The following is a 17,427-nucleotide window of genomic DNA, read 5'->3' on the forward strand; positions in this document are numbered from 1 at the left end:
AGCCCCTAGTCGCCACATTCCGGCACCTGTCCGGGGAGGCTGGTACGGGAATCGAACCATGCTGCTGGCCTGCTTGGTCTGCTTTAAAAGCCAGCGATTTAGCCCAATGAGCTAAACCAGCCCCTTAGGTTGATGAGACACTAATGATGTGGGGCTAAGGTTGGAAAGTAAAGCTGAGGCAAACAATCAACCATGTTCTTGTTGACTGGCAGAGTAGGCTCGAGGGGCTGAATGGCCCACTTTTGCTTCCATTTCTTTTTTTCTTATCTACTTGTTTTGTTCTGATGCACAGAAGGTGGGGCTTCCCAATTATATGCAGACAAGGATAACGACTTTGCTTACTCATTTTTGTCACAGTCCAACGGGATAGTACCTGAATCCTGATTTTTTTTGATCAATAAAAAATAATTACTTAAAATAACCCCAAACAGCCTTCCAAACTCAACATTGGTTTTAGCAACTTCAGATCGGAATCATGACTCCCATTTTCCCTTGGACAGGTGATGGCCATGTCGCTGCTATTGCCATTTATAGTTCCATAGAATCCCTACAGTGCACAAGGAGGCTATTCAGCCCATCGAGTCTGCACCGACCCTCTGATAAAGCACTCTACCGAGGCCCACTCCCCCATCCTATCCCCTTAACCCCACACATTGATCATGGCCAATCCACCTAACCTGCACATCTTTGGACTGTGGGAAGAAACCCACGCAGACACAGGGAGAAAGAGCAAATCCCACACAGACAGTGACCTGAGGCCGGAATTGAACCCGGGTCCCTGGTGCTGTGAGGCAGCAGTGCTAACCACTGTGCCACCCATTCTCCAGATCCATTGTTGTTGTCATTCCTGACCTCACCTCTCCACTTTTCCCATCCTCTGCGCTCGCTTAAAACCAGTTGCAGTTCTTAATTATTTCCAGTTCTGATGAAAGGAAATTGACCTGAAATGTTCACTTTCTGCTCAGAATATGGAGCTAAGGTAGGTTTGTGTGTAACAAAGTAGAAATAAAATAAACGCAAGAATTACTTTGAACAGGATGTCAGTAATGAAAGGGGTCTATGAGATGGCTCCTCAAATGCTAAGTTCATCATGCGCACCAAGACATCTAGCTTCAAGCTATAGAACCCAGGGTCATTTGGCCTGGTGAAATTAATAGTTAGGTGTGTTTTGAAAGATTCCTATTCACAATATTTGATGCTTAAAATCTTTTAAAATGAAATAACTTATTTGCTTGCATCAAAATGGATGAAAGCTACCAGACACAATTCAATGATGTTGATGTCATTCACAAACCACATATGTAACCATTTCATAGAATTTACAGTGCAGGGCAGCACGGTGGCACAGTCGTTAGCATTTCTGCCTCACGGCGCCGAGGTCCCAGGTTCGATCCCGGCTCTCGGTCACTCTCCGTGTGGAGTTTGCACATTCTCCCCATATTTGCATGGGTTTTGCCCTCACAACCCAAAGTAGGTGGAATGGCCACACTAAAAAAAAATTGCCACTTAATTGGCAAAAATGAATTGAGTACTCTAAATTTATTTTTAAAAATAACAAAAAAAAAAGAATTTACAGTGCAGAAGGAGGCCATTTGGCCCATCGAGTCTGCACCGGCCCATGGAAAGAGCACCCCAGCTAAGTCCACCCCTCCACCCTATCCCCGTAACCCACCAAACCTTTTGTTTTGGACACTAAGGGCAATTTAGCATGGCCAATCCACCTAACCTGCATATCTTTGGACTATGGGAGGAAACCGGAAGAAACCCGGAAGAAACCCATGCAGATACGTGGAGAACATGCAGACTCCGCACGGACATTGACCAAAGCCGGAAATCGAACCTGGGACCATGGAGCTGTGAAGCAACTGTGCTAATCATTGTGCTACCGTGCTGCCCCACTTCATCAATGCTGGCTGGTCAATGTCCGTACACTTGCATCTCTTGGTTATTACAGGTCTTAAGTCTTTATACGAATGTAAATAATCATAGAAATGCTGCTTGGATCAGTTGAAGATGTGAGGAGGCCAGTAAACAGCCAAAATGCCAGCATCGGTCATACTTCTCTGCTGTAGACTCGATACAACTCGATGCGCTACTTTTTAATAAGAGAAACACTTTTTCAAAGCAGCCTATTTCCATTTGTGTAAGAAGTTACTTTTCGATAAATATGAGCAAGACCTTTAATAAAATTGCTCATAATAGCACATGAATGAAGTCTGCACATTATCTGAGAAGTGACCTTTGTAAAGGATTTATGAAAAGTGAAGCTTACCTTCAGCTTTCAGGAAGCCTGAAACCTATTTGGGTGCACAGGCTAAAGGTTAAGACTATAGTCGGTATTTGTTACATGTAGACACAATATGTGCAGACAGGGATCCCTCAGTATTGAATTTATGAGACTAAACTCTGAAGGATGCAGAAGTACAAATGAGTAGTGATGGGTTTAGATATACACTGAACTTTGTTCTTAAAGATAATGGGGCAGTTGTGTTCAACTGTTATAAGTTCAAAGAGCTTTGATGACGCATAACATTAGGAGTCCAAGGCTAAATCACAGAGTTAAATAAATGGTGGAACACTTTAATGTGCATCTGAAATTTGGTGAATGTCACCATTAGAAGATTGCACCCAAATGCAATGCCAAAGTACGATTAGCATCTTTGCGGTGTGCAGGGGTATTCCTGCCACTGCCTTCCAAAGGCTCCATTGCTGAGAGTTTCACTGAAAGAGTGGGGATAAAGGAGTCTTTTTCAGGATGGCAGGTGGTGACTAGTGGTGTGCCTCAGGGGTCTGTGCTGGTACCACAACTTTTCACAATATACATTAATGATCTGGAAGAAGGAACTTCAGACATTGTTGCTAAGTTTGCAGATGATACAAAGATATGTAGAGGGACAGGTGGTATTGAGGAAGCAGGAGGGGCTGCAGAAGGACTTGAACAGGCTAGGAGAGTGGTCAAAGAAGTGGCAGATGGAATACAATGTGGAAAAGTGTGAGGTAATGGAAGGAGGAATGGAGGTATAGACTATTTTCTAAATGAGAAAAGGCTTAGGAAATCAGAAGGACAAAGAGACATAGGAGTCCTAGTTCAGACTCTCTTAAGGTTAACGTGCCGGTTCAGTCAGCAGTTAGGAAGGCAAATGAACGAGGGGGGGGGATCTCAAAGAGACTTTTAAAATTCGAACAGGTCTGGACGGGGTCAATGCAGGGAAGACTTTCCCGATGGTGGGTGTGTCCAGAACCAGGGGCGGGATTCTCCCCTACCCGGCGGGGCGGGGGGTCCCGGCGTAGCAGAGTGGTGCCAACTCTACCAATTCTCCGCACCTTTAGGGGCCAAGCCCTCACATTGAGGGGCTAGGCCCGCGCCGGAGCGGTTGGCACCACGCCGACTGGCGGCAAAACCGGCAACAACGGCCTTTGACGCCCGGCGCCGGGGCTGGCCGACAGGCCTTCGCCGATTCGCGCATGTGCCGGTGTGTCAGCTACCGCTGACGTCATCACCGGCGCATGCGCGCTGTGGGATTCTCTTCCGTCTCCACCATGGTGGAGGCCGTGGTGGCGGCGGAAGAAAAAGAGTGCCCCCACGGCACTGGCCCGGCGGCCGATCGGTGGGCCCCGATCGCGGGCCTGGCCACCGTGGGGGCACCCCCCCGGGGGCCAATCGCCCCGCGCCCCCCCCAGGACCCTGGGGGCCCGCTCGCGCCGCCGATCCGTCCACCACCAGAGGTGGTTCAAACCACGGCAGCAGGAGAGGCCTCCAAGCGGCGGGACGGGCCGGAGAATCGCCGCAGGGGGCTCGCCGATCGGTGGGGCGTGATTCCCGCCCCCGCCAATTCCCGGGCGGGGGCGGGATTTTCGCCGGCCCCTGGCGATTCTCCGACCCTGCGGGGGGGTCGGAGAATTTTGCCCCAGGGGTCACAGTCCGAGGATTCAGGGTAAACCATTTTGGACAGAGGTGAGGAGACATTTCTTCATCCAAAGAGTGGTGAGCCTGTTGAATTCATTACCACAGGAAGTAAAACATTGAATATATTCAAGAGGCCACTAGATCTGGCACTTGGGGTGAATGGGATCAAAGGTTATAGGGAGAAAGCAGAATTAGGCTACTGAGTTGGATGATCAGCCATGATCATGATAAATGGGGGAGCAGGCTCGAAGGGCCAAAAGGCCTCCTCCTGTTCCTATCTTCCATGTATCTATGTATCTGCATGTGTGCTGGTCGCAGCACTTTCTCCTGCTGTTTCTGCACAGGTGCCAGATCCGGAGCACGCCCAGTGCAATACATACCCCCACATCCCGGCTCTTACAGACTCGCCGCCAATTCAAAGTATCCCTTTATCTGGGAGTTAGTCATCCTGGTTGTATATTGATTTTAATCAATAAGGAATTGTGTCTGTTTCATCTACTCCAGTCAAGCATTGTGTAATAATGATACTCTTCTAATGTCTCAAAGTTGCTAATCTGCTTTCTGCTCAAAATTAGTTCATCCTGGCCCTGTATACAGATGCAGTTCTGCACTAATCCTCACCCATTAGTAAGCTGAGTCCTGCATATCTACCCAGAAAAGATGGAAACTGACTGATTTGCAAGGCAGGGTGATTCACAAATGGTTTTTATATGATCAGACTTTCATACACTGCGTTGACAGCTGCAGCTCCCTTGGTTGCACCCTCGTCTCTGAGTCAGAAGGTTCTGGGTTCAAGTCCCACTCCGGCACTCAAGAATCAGAGATGACAGAGTGGTTAATACTGCTGCCTCACAGAGCCAGAGACACGGTTTAAATTCAACCTTGGGTGACTGTCTGTGTGGAGTCTGCACGTTCTCCCCATGTCTGCGTGGGTTTCCTCTGGGTGCTCTGGTACCTTCCCACAGTCCAACGAGATGCAGATTAGGAAAATTGGCCATGCTAAATTGCCCTTAGTGTCCAAAAAGATTGGGTGTGGTCACTAGGATACGGGGATAGGTTGGAGGTGTGGGCTTAAGTAGGGTGCTCTTTCCAAGGCTGCTGCAGACTCGATGGGCCAAATGGCCTCCTTCTGCACTGTAAATTCTACGATTCTATGATAACTTTATGTTAGTTTAAAATGGAGAATGACCTATTGTGTTCAGTATGTTCAAAAGTGACACCTTAAACGATTATAAATAGGCTGATCCTGTCTTGCTTGATCTCAGAATCCTTGGTGCAATTATATTGATGCCTGGTGAAATTTGATCCTAATATCCCGTGTGCTTCTTTCACTTCTCGGTTCCATTGAGTGAAAGTGGAGCTGATTAACGTAATTACAAAATGGCACCTATGGGTGTTGGAATAGTTTGAGAGACCAACTAGACTGTTGACTCCTCTAGGTGCGGATCAGTAAAACAAATAAGAACATAAGAACTAGGAGCAGGAGTAGGCCATCTGGCCCCTCGGGCCCACTCCACCATTCAATGAGATCATGGCTGATCTTTTGTGGACTCAGCTCCACTTTCCGGCCTGAACACCATAACCCTTAATCCCTTTATTCTTCAAAACACTATCTATCTTTACCTTAAAAACATTTAATCAAGGAGACTCAACTGCTTCACTGGGCAAGGAATTCCATAGATTCACAACCCTTTGGGTGAAGAAGTTCCTCCTAAACTCAGCCCTAAATCGACTTCCCCTTATTTTGAGGCTATGCCCCCTAGTTCTGCTTTCACCCGCCAGTGGAAACAACCTGCCCGCCTCTATCCTATCTATTCCCTTCATAATTTTAAATGTTTCTATAGGATCCCCCTGCATCCTTCTAAATTCCAATGAGTACAGTCCCAGTCTACTCAACCTCTCCTCATAATCCAACCCCTTCAGCTCTGGGATTAACGTAGTGAATCTCCTCTGCATACCCTCCAGTGCCAGTATGTCCTTTCTCAAGTAAGGAGACTAAAACTGAACACAATACTCCAGATGTGGCCTCACTAACACCTTATACAATTGCAGCATAATCTCCCTAGTCTTAAACTCCATCCCTCTAGCATTGAAGGACAAAATTCCATTTGCCTTCTTAATCACCTGTTGCACCTGTAAACCAACTTTCTGTGACTCATGCACTAGCACACCCAGGTCTCTCTGCACAGCAGCATGCTTTAATATTTTATCATTTAAATAATAATCCCTTTTGCTGTTATTCCTACCAAAATGAATAACCTCACATTTGTCAACATTGTATTCCATCTGCCAGACCCTAGCCCATTCACTTAACCTATCCAAATCCCTCTGCAGACTTTCAGTATCCTCTGCACTTTTCACTTTACCACTTGCCTTAGTGGCATCTGCAAACTTGGTCACATTGCCCTTGGTCCCCAACTCCAAATCATCTATGTAAATTGTGAACAATTGTGGGCCCAACACGGATGCCTGAGGGACACCACTAGCTACTGATTGCCAACCAGAGAAGCACCCATTAATCCCCACTCTTTGCTTTCTATTAATTAACCAATCCTCTATCCATGCTACTACTTTACCCTTAATGCCATGCATCTTTATCTTATGCAGCAACCTTTTGTGTGGCACCTTGTCAAAGGCTTTCTGGATAGATGCAGCGGAGATCATTATTAGAGAAGCCATTGGTGAATCAACAAAGCTTTTCAGTGCAGTACCTGTCATTGGAATGGGAACATATCTTCCAGTATCTAGACAATGGGCAGAATTCTCCGGCTGTAGCAATTAAATTTTCCCGGGGGTCCGGCCCCACCAGGGGCTTTTGAGGCGGGGTGGGGTGGTTACAATTGGAAATCCCAGTGACAATCGGAGGGAAGACAGAATCCCGCTGCCAGCGAACGGCGCACAGCCGAGAAACACACGGCTGGCGGATCGGAGAATGCCACCCAATATCCACAAAACAACTGCTTAGTATCTGAACTCAGAAACAATTGATAATGTAAACAGCAAAGAGTTAAGCAGTGTTTGATCGTTCAATAAAAGAATTTCACTTATAACAATTGCAGGATAGGTGTTTACACAATCCACTCAGAGTGGCTGTGAACAATGTTACGGAGATATCAAATAAAGCCATTACAAAGCAAGCTACTTCAGATGCTGAAAATCTGATAAATAACCCCAGAAATATTCAGGAGGTTAGGCAGCATCTGTGGTGAGAGAAATAGAATTAATGGGCAGAATTGTGCGGTTCCGTCGCAGCGGGGGGCTGCTCCGTAAAATGCAGCAAGCCGTTCTGAAGTCCATTGGCTACGGCGGGACTGAAAATTCCCGCCAGGGGGAGGGACTGTGCAATTCTACCCAATGTTTCACGTTGCTGATCTTTCGTAAGAACGGGGGAAAGTAAGAAACGGAATAATTTTGCCAGTGAAAGGGCGGGAAGAGATTGAGGAAAAAAGCCAAAGGTCTGTGGTAGTTTGGAGGACCGGAGGGGTTAAATGATAGCCACGTTGGTGGTTCAAGGTCAAAGTCACTGGTCATGAGACAGGTCAAAAAACAGAAGGTGTGTACAGAGGAGATGTGAATGGCTGAACGATAAACTGCTCTGCCCAAAAGCAAAAGCAAGCTAAAAACGGATTAAAAGCAATACTTAAAAAGAGTAAAGAGGCAAAATGAGGGGTAGAGGTTGTGGTTTGAATTTGTTGAACTCAACGTTGAGTGTGGAAGTTTGTAAAGTGCCTAATCGCAAGATGAGGGCTGGCATCTTGAACTCTCTCGGTTGGCGATGAGCTTGGAAGCAGAAATGTCATTGACTCAGGTGGGATGGAGGTGTGCCGTAACCCCACGGCATTCCTGACACCGACAGAATTAAGTTGTGGGAGGGAAGGACTGTCATTAACGTTCCAGCCCTGTCGCCAATTTATCACCACTTACAAGCTTCATCCCACCACCGCTAGTATTAACATATTGGCAGAGAGGCCATTACCGGACGGTGTGCACAACAGGCCAAATTGTGCGGCCAGCTTGTCAAATCCAGAGGGGTGATACTGGACATCGGGAAACGGGGTGTCCCTACTGACAACCGCCACCCTTGCCACCCTCTCTGCACGGCCCCCACCCTGCACAACCTCTGACTGGCTGGCTGCTCTCGTTAGGCAAAATGCTCTGCCACCAGAGGTTTTGAATCCAGGGGAAGGTCAGATGCTGCCCTCGCCACTGCCTCATTGGCATGTGGTTCGGTGTACATTCACAGAAAAGGCACCGTGGGTCTCACTCCGGCCCTCCGACTGGCAGCTGAGACCCCCAGCACTTCAACAAGGTTCCGCCTGAGGTGCTGTTCCTTAAGCCTATCTTGGGCTTCATTGGAATAATATAGGAGACCAAAGACAGAGAGGTCAACATGAGAGTAAGGTAGAGAATTAATATGATGGATGACCAGTAGCTCAGGATCATGCTCAGGGGCTGAGTGGAGGTGTTCTGCGAAGTGGTTGCCCACTCTGCCTTTTGTCCATCCAATATATAGTAGACTGCATAGCAAGCAGCAAATATAGTACATTAAATCGAACAAAGTGCAAGTAAATTATACTTTCACCTGGAAGGAGAGTTTGGGATGTGGATGGTGAGGGCAGATGTTGTGTCTCCTGCATTTGCATGGAAAGATGCCATGAGAAGGGGAGAGTGTGTTGGGGAGAATAAGGAGTGGGCCGAGGTATTGCAGGGGGATTGGTATCTTTGGGATGCTGAAAGACATTGGGAGGGGAATATATGGGCATCATGCTGGAGGTGGTGGAAATGGTGGAGGATGATCTTTTGAAGAAAGTTGGTGCTGTGGAAGGTACAACAAGGGAAATCTAACATGGTTCTGATGGGATCAAAGAGTTGTGAGCAGAAGTTCCAGAAATAGAACGGGCATGATCAAGGGCTCTGCCAACCATGGAAGGGCGGATCGGTGATTGAGGATAAAGGAGACGTGGTGAATATAAGAAATTGTTATATATTATATTTTAAATTTTGTTGTAATAATGTTATTAAAAACCCTGGTTTAAAAAAATCTTACAGGCAATGTATCAAGTAAAGCTGTAATTAAGGTGTCATAAAAGTGCGGTAATTATTGATTCTTAGCCATTTGCTTCTTTACAGAGATGGATTAATGGAATATTGTTTATAGTTGGACAGTTCCATGGGGTATAGATAATTTGAGGGATGGTGTTTAGTCCTAACTAAGCAGGTAATGAAATACAGATGATATAATTAATGGAAGGAGCCAGGCCTGTCTGTAGTTTTGGCAGTTTTGCCATCGGATTTGAGTCTGACTTTTAGGTTGTTCCTGAAAGGGTCTCTGTCCAAAGTCTATACACAGAGGACAGTGACTAAACTTATTTTGTTAACTTTATTTTTAAGTGGCACTTGAACTACTTTGCGAATATTTATAATGAAGGTGTAGGACATAGGTTAAACATAGGTTAAAATTTCTCCTTTATTTAGGAACTGTTTAACTGTTAATTGTAAAGCTACTTCTTAGATACTAATGTGGTTAATGCTATTTTTAAAGTCAAGCTTGTTTAAAATAAAATACACCTATTGGTCAAAGTCATCACTCCTGATGTGAACTATCCTTTCCTCACAGTTTTCCAAATTCTAAATTGTTTGGAGTTTCCCGTCCTGTCCGCTAACAAAACTTGGGGTCAGGTCCAGTATCTTAACAGAGAACATATCAGTAGAGCCATTATGGAAGGTTGCATCATCAGAACAGATGCGGCAGAGGCAGAGAAATTGGGAGAATGGGTTGGAGTCTTTATTGGAGGAAGGGTTTGATGTAACTATGAGAGGCAGTGAACTTATAGTGAATATTGTTGACAACCTATCCACAGAAATGGCGATGAAGAAATTAAGGAAGGGAAAGGAAGAGTTGGAAATGGACCTTGTGAAGATGAGGGTGGAAATTGGAAGGGAAGTTCATGAAATTGTCCAGTGAGTGCAGCAGGCTGGAGAAGGTAGGTGTCCTAGATGTTAATGGTGGAGTGGGAACCATGTAAATCAGATGCTCTTCCACGGGTCCTGTACACTACAGGGCTGGAGGGCATCAGTCTTTACAATTCTGGCTTAACTGCCAACTTCTGGATACTTTGTGGCCCTCTGTGCTCCCGTTCAACAGACTATACCATAAAACGTGTTCATTATAATCATATAATAATAATCTTTATTGTCACAAGTAGGCTTACATTAACACTGCAATTAAGTTACTGTGCAAAGCCCCCAGTCGGCACATTCTGGCGCATGTTCGTGTACACAGAGGAGGAATTCAGAATGTCCAAATTACCTAACAGCAAAAATGATAATGTTCCAAGTATGGGGAATCTTGTCCATCGCCATGGAATGTAAAAGTAGACAGTGAGGTACACTGCCGCACACTCGGACAATTGCCCTTTGTAACTCCGGAGTCAGGTTAGTGCTCTCATTCCCAAGTGAACTCCAGGGAGAGATGAAACAACAACTTACATGGGAACATGTGGCAAATCCTCCATCAGCTTTCTGCAATCTTCTGCTGTAATACTGTTAGAGGATCAGCTTCTCCAGTGAATCAGCTGACGGTCCACTGAGCTAACAGTGAGTGACCCGAAGAATCTCAGCAGAGATGCCAGGCACTTATTTGTTGGATACAGCATAACTTCAACCTGACGCAAAGCTCATTTTATAAGTATCTATTCAACTATTTGGACACTTTACAACTTACCTTTCAATATTATTGTATTATAATATTCTAGTATGTTACAGCAAATCTATGATGATTTTGAAGTTTTTTCTTTCTTTGTTCCTTCACGTCACTAGCAAGGCAAGCGTTTGTTGTCCTTCTCCTTCTGCCCTTGTACTGAGTGGCTTGCTGGAACATTTCAAAGGGTAGTTACCACATTGCTGTGAGTCTGAGGTCACATGTAGGCCAGATCAAGTAAGGATGGCAGATTTCCTTCCCTCAAGGACATCAGCCAACCAGGTGAGCTTTTACAACAATAATATTATATTCCAGATTTATTAATTGAACTTAAATTCCCCCAGCCGCCAAGGTGGGATTTGAACCTGTGACCCCAAGGCATTGCCTGGGTGCCAGGATTCCGAGTCCAGTGACATCAGTACTACTTTGAGTACTACTGCTCTGCCATTCAATGAGATCATGACTGATCTGATGGGATAATCCTCAACTCCACTTTCCCGCCTTATTCCCATAACCTTTGATTCCCTCAGTGATTAATAATCTGTCTATCTAAACCTTGAATATACATGATGTGGAGATGCCGGCGTTGGACTGGGTGAGCACAGTAAGAAGTCTTACAACACCAGGTTAAAGTCCAACAGGTTTGTTTCAAATCACTAGCTTTCGGAGCACTGCTCCTTCACCTGAGGAAGGAGCAGTGCTTCGAAAGCTAGTGATTTTGAAACAAACCTGTTGGACTTTAACCTGGTGTTGTAAGACGTCTTATTGAATATACATAACCACCCAGCCTGTACAGCCCCCTAAGGTAAGACAAATTGGATTCAAGCTTCAAAGATGCACCACAGAATCACACAATTTATACAATGCAGAAGGAGGCCATTTAACCTATTTTGTCACATCCGGCTCTCCGAATGAACAATTTGCTGAGCGACGTATCTCCAATACCCTGCACATTGTTCCGTTTCAAATAACAGTCTAATTCCCTTTTGAACCCCTCCATTGAACCTGCCGCCACCACATTATCAGGAGTCCATTCTAGACCATAACTACTTGCTGTGGAAGAGTGTTTTTCCTCATGTTGCTTTGGCTTTGTTTCCAAATTCCTTAAAATCTGCGCTCTCTGATTCTCAATCCTTTCACGAGTGGGAACCGTCCTCGCTATCTGGTCTGTCCGGACCTCTCATGATTTTGAACACCCTCATCAAACCTTCTCTCACCCTTCGTTTCTCTCAGGAAAACGGTCCTAACTTCTCCAATCTATTATCGTAACCAAAATTCCTCATCCCTGGAACCAATCGCGTGAATCCTTCCTGCACTCTCTCCAATGCCGTCACACTTTTTCTAAAGTGTGGCGCCCAGAACTGCACACAAGGTTCCAGCTGAGGCTGAACCAAAGTCTTCTGCTAATTCCAAGTAATCTCCTTGCTCGTGTACTCTAAGCCCCTATTAATTAAGCCCAGGATACTGTATGCTTTATCAACCACTGTCTCAACCTGCCCTGTCACCTTCAATGACTTGGACGATGGGACTAACGCACCTCCTTCAGTGATGCAAGATTCTCCGATTCTATAATTAAATACTGGACATTACTACTCAACAGTTTCTAGATGAAAGATTAGCCGCCCAGAGAGCAGAGCTCACTTTATGCATCCAAATACATAGCACAGAACCTCTTATCGCTAAATGCTATATGAAACATGCTAATGGTACGACACAACCTAATAAAGAGGCAGTGGGCTACATGTACAAATCAGACAACTCAACATTTTTGCAGACTGAGTAACATTTATACAAAAATGTTTTGACGCTTGTAGTTCTTACAATGCTCTATTAAGGACACTTCATTCAATTGCTATGTAATTTTGTATACATACTAAACAGGCTCCAACCTACGCAGACCACAATCCTTTCACATGCTCTGCCCTGATATCCAAAAGCTGCTTTGTATTTTCTACTAAAATAAATGAAAGTGCCTGCAATTTAGAAACCCATCAATGATTAGCTTAAAATAAACCTTTGGCACTCTGTTTATGCAAAATGCAAGTGAAGTGCAAAATCAATGTCCCCTTTGTATTGTGGATCCCTGGCTTTCTATAAAGAAAATCAATCAAATCTTAGCAAAGGCTAACAGTGCTTATTTTTATTTTTTTTAAAAACCTTAATTATCATTGCCAATAGATATTTGGGGCAAAATTCTCCGACCCCCAGTAGGGTCGGAGAATCGTCTGGGGTCGCCGAAAATCCCGCCCCCGCCGTGGCAGAGATTCTCCGCCACCCGGGAAGTGGCGGGGGCAGGAATCTCGGCACTCTGATCGGAGAGGCCCCTGCGGTGATTCTCCAGCCCGGATGGGCCGAAGTCCCGCCGCTGGGAGGCCTCTCCCGCCACCGAGGTTTGAACCATCTCTGGAACGGCGGGATCAGTGGCGCGAGCGGGCCCCGAGGTCCTGGGGGGGGCGGGGGCGATCGAACCCGGGGGGGGTGCCCCCACGGTGGCCTGGCCCGCAATCGGGATCCCCTGCTCAGACTCTGGGCCAGTGCCCTGGGTGCACTATTTTCCTCCGCGGCCACCACGGCCTTCGCCATGGCGGAAGCGGAAGAGAACCCCACATCGCGCATGCGCCGGCAGTGACGTCAGCGGCCAACTGCCGCTGACGTCACTGCCGGCGCATGCGCCGACCGGCGAAAGCCTTTTGGCCAGCCCCGCTGCCGGGGCGCCGGTTTTTTGCGTCAGTCTTCTGGTGCCAACCACTCCGGCGCGGGGCTGGCCCCCAAAGGTGGGGAGAATTCCCCACCTTTGGGGAGGCCCGACCCCTGAGTGGTTGGCACTACTCCCCTATGCCGGCACCCTCCGTCACGCCGGGTAGGGGAGAATGCCGCCCCAGGTCAGAGCATTATCTCGGAGAAACTTTGAGATCAGGTATGCAAAGAAAAGAAAGGCTTGCTTTTATATATCACTTTCCATCATTACCGGGCATCTCAAAGTGCTTCAGAGTCAATCAAGTGCTTTTGAAGTTTAGTCACTGCTGTAATGTTGAAAACAAGCGGGCACTAACAGCAATTTGATAGTGACCAGACAATCAGTTTTTTTGAGATGTTGATTGAGAGATAGAATATTGTCCAGGATGCTGGAGAGAACTTCCCTGCTCTTCTTCACAATAATGACATGTAATCTTTTACATTCACCGAGCAGGGAGTTGGGACTTTAATGTCCATCACAAAAGAGGACACCTAGAACAGTATAGCATTGCCCCAGTACAGCACTGGAATGTCAGGTGTGAGGAAAACAAAAGTAGTTTTAAGGGGTTTATATTTGTACTGGTAAAATTAGTTTAAGTGGGATTAATTTAATGTTTCTCTGCCTTGAAAGGTAAAACCTAGTTACATTCATGCTGGGTAATGGTGTTTGTATGTTTTGAGATTGGTTTCTATTCCAACTGTGATTCTATTGTGCTTAGAGAGGGCTATGGCGTGAAGAGTAATTAAACCAGCAGTGGTTGCTTAGCAACTGGGGCCTTGTACGGTAGAGACGCCTTTTAGGTTTTAGCTTAGCTAATTTGATTGCTGTTGATTGCTCTGGAGAGTGAATAGCTGTCAGGAGAAACTGGACAGGACAAGGGAGTTGCAAAGAGGCAGGCTTCTGAAGGAGCAAGATAACCAGGGAATTAGGATAGAAAGAACGTTTGAGACACGTGAGGTTAAGTGAACAGAGACCAAGGTATTGTTCAGAAGAATTCGAGGAAGAGTAAACAAAGTGTTCTGAGTTAAAGAGACAATTGCAGTAACTAGAATTAAAGTGGGACAGCAGATTTCAGAGATAGATGAAACGTTTGATGTAATTTTAATACAGTGTGGAAATTGAGAGTTAAAGCAATTGTGAACAGCTTGTACAGCCGTCAAGACAAGGAAATCCTAAAATTAGTTGATGTGAAATCCTGAACTGGATTCTCTGTGAGAAGTGGAGCAGAAGCTTGGTGAAAAGTGTCAGTTGGAAAACGTGGACAGGATTATGGAATGCAAACTGCTAAAGGGAAACATTAATTATTAGGAGAGAAGACTTTAAAGTGTGTTTTTGGGAGTAGAGTTTGGAAATGTTCATGTGACAATTCTCTGCGGGGATTCGGAGAAGGAAATTACAGACACTATCTTGGGTTCAGAGCAAAGTGTCTGTATTTGATCACATTTCAATTTGTGTGCTTAAAAGGGATTTTGTATGAATGGGACCATTGTAGTGTAAGATGTACTTTTTAATCTTTGCTAATCCTAACATTGGTGTGTTTTACCAAGAATGACTGAATGAAATGGTGATTGAAACCACAAGGAGTTACCTATTTTACTGTATAACGCTTCTGAAGCTACTGTTAAGTTTGATATCACTATATCTGCTTCATGATCCATCCAATTTGTCCAACATAGGCAACGCATCTTCTGCAATGATGTCTTGCATGCCAGCATGACCACCTCCAGTGTGCAGTCTACATTTAGCCACTTGCTACTTCTCTTTATGATGCACTATTTACAGAGTCAGCTTCCCCATGTAAATTCACCTTTACCTTTTCACCACCATATTTGACTCCACAACTGTTATTGTCATTCTGCCTTTCCTCGTGGATAAGCTGTAACTTTCTGAACCAAGTACCAGCAAAACCAAAGCCATCGCATTTGACTTCTTCAAGGAATTCCACATCCAAGCTCCATATTCTACCCTATTCCTGGCTGTGCCCAGGCTGAATCCAACAGTGCCCATTCTTTAATGTTCTGTCTGACCCTGACTTCAACTCTATGTTCTATCAGTCACTAAAACGATTTATTTCCACCTCCTCTCTCTGACCCTGTCTAATCCACTGTACAGAGAGTGTGTAGATATTCTGAGTCATGTTGATATTAATAAAGAGGAGGTGTTGGGCACCTTAAAATGCATTCAAGTAGATAAGTCCCCAGGGCCTGATGGGATCTACCCCAGAATACTGAGGGAGGAAAGGGAGGAAATTGCTGGGGCCTTGAAAGTAATCTTTGTATCCTTTTTAAAAATAAATTTAGAGAACCCAATTAATCTTTTCCAATTAAGGGGCAATTTAGCGTGGCCAATCCATCTATCCTGCACATCTTTGAGTTGTGAAGGTGAAACCCATGCAAACACGGGGAGAATGTACAAACTCCACACAGACAGTGACCCAGAATCAAACCTGGGACCTCGGCGCCATGAGGCAGCAGTGCTAACCACTGCGCCACCATGCTGCCCATAATCTTTGTATCCTCATTGGCCACCGGTGAGGTTCCAGAGGACTGGAGAGTAATCAACGGTGTTCCATTGTTTAAGAAGGGCAGCAGGGATAATCCAGGAAATTATAGGCCGGTGAGCCTTACGTCAGTGGTAGGGAAATTAGTGGAAAAGATTCTTAGAGATAGGATTTACTCACATTTGGAAACAAATGGACTTATTAGAGATGGACAGCATGGTTTTGTGAAGGGGAGAACATAAGTACTAGGAGCAGGAGTAGGCCATCTGGCCCCTCGAGCCTGCTCCGCCATTCAATGAGATCATGGCTGATCTTTTGTGGACTCAGCTCCACTTTCCGGCCTGAACACCATAACCCTTAATCCCTTTATTCTTCGAAAAACTATGTATCTTTGTCTTAAAAACATTTAATGAAGGAGCCTCTACTGCTATCCGCCTGCAGGTAAGTGAATAGCCGTTTATTTTTTGCAGGAAACTGGGGAGTGAAATGCTAGCGTTTTTACACCTGCCTGGGGACATAGCCCCATCTTTGGACAATTCCGCCCCCTATCTTTCCCTTCATGCTTGAATGCATCTCTTATTTGTTGCTGACCACAATGTTTAGAAACACTCTTGCTGTGATTGACAGCTTCTCACCACATATAAAGGAGCTTTAAGCTTTGAAGCCCTTTGAATTGTACTTGGCTTTCGAGGAAGCCTCTGAGACTTGTAACAGCTGCTGCTTTAAACACTTGCTGTGATTTTCACCCTACTGCCTGGTCAGTTCTTCAGCTTTCAGACAGGGGTCACTGGTGGGGGTCTCTGTTGCGGTCTCTGTTGGGGTTTCTTTTGGAGGTCTGTTAGGGACAGGTCTGAGGGGGGTCTGATGGGAAGGTCTGTTGGGGGTTCTAATGGGTGGTGTCTTATCGGAGGTCTGATAGGGAGGTCTGGGGGGTCTGATGAGAAGGTCTGATGTGGGGTCGGTGGGGGAGGGTGTCAGGTCACCCTCAGACATGTGTACTGTTTTTCCCTTGATGGGTGGGAGAGGATGCTCCTCCTTGTCAGTGGAGAGGCGGCAGGATTTGCACTGTGGGGGGGGGGGGGGGGGGGGGCAGTGAAACTCAATATCAAGCCACCTGCGTAAAGTGGTGGCTCGATACCAGGGTGCAGACAAATCCTGCGAGCTCTCCATGCATGAATTAGTATGGGAAAAGATAGGGAATTGCATCTGGACGCTGCTCCTGGCGCCGGCGAAGACCAGGAGCGAGTCTCCACTGGCGGGAGCATCTGGTCTCCAGAACGGAGAATCCAGCCCATTGGGTTTCTCTGGACCATCGTAAAGAAATTGATGTTCTTGTGCTTCTTGCACCTTCTTCAGTGATATACTCGTACTCCACACACATACCAGAGAACCGTAGAATTCCAACAGTGCAGAAGGAGGCCATTCGGCCTATAGAGTCCGCACCGACCCTCGGAGAGAGCACCCTACTCAGACCCACTTTCCCCAGCCTAACCCGTAACCCCATAACCCCATCTAACCTGTGCATCGTTAGGCACTGAGGGGCAATTTGACAGGGCCAATTCACCTAACCCTTTGGACTATGG

The 17,427-nt window shown here is 45.9% G+C and overlaps 1 protein-coding gene across 2 annotated transcripts in view; it reads right to left on the reverse strand.

The window, feature by feature from the left end:
* gldn (gliomedin) overlaps window positions 1–17,427 on the reverse strand; it is a 206,503-nt gene that overhangs the window by 46,437 nt on the left and 142,639 nt on the right. The window lies entirely within an intron of this gene.

This window comes from Scyliorhinus canicula, chromosome 12, assembly GCF_902713615.1.
Source record: "Scyliorhinus canicula chromosome 12, sScyCan1.1, whole genome shotgun sequence".
Classification (NCBI taxonomy): domain Eukaryota; kingdom Metazoa; phylum Chordata; class Chondrichthyes; order Carcharhiniformes; family Scyliorhinidae; genus Scyliorhinus; species Scyliorhinus canicula.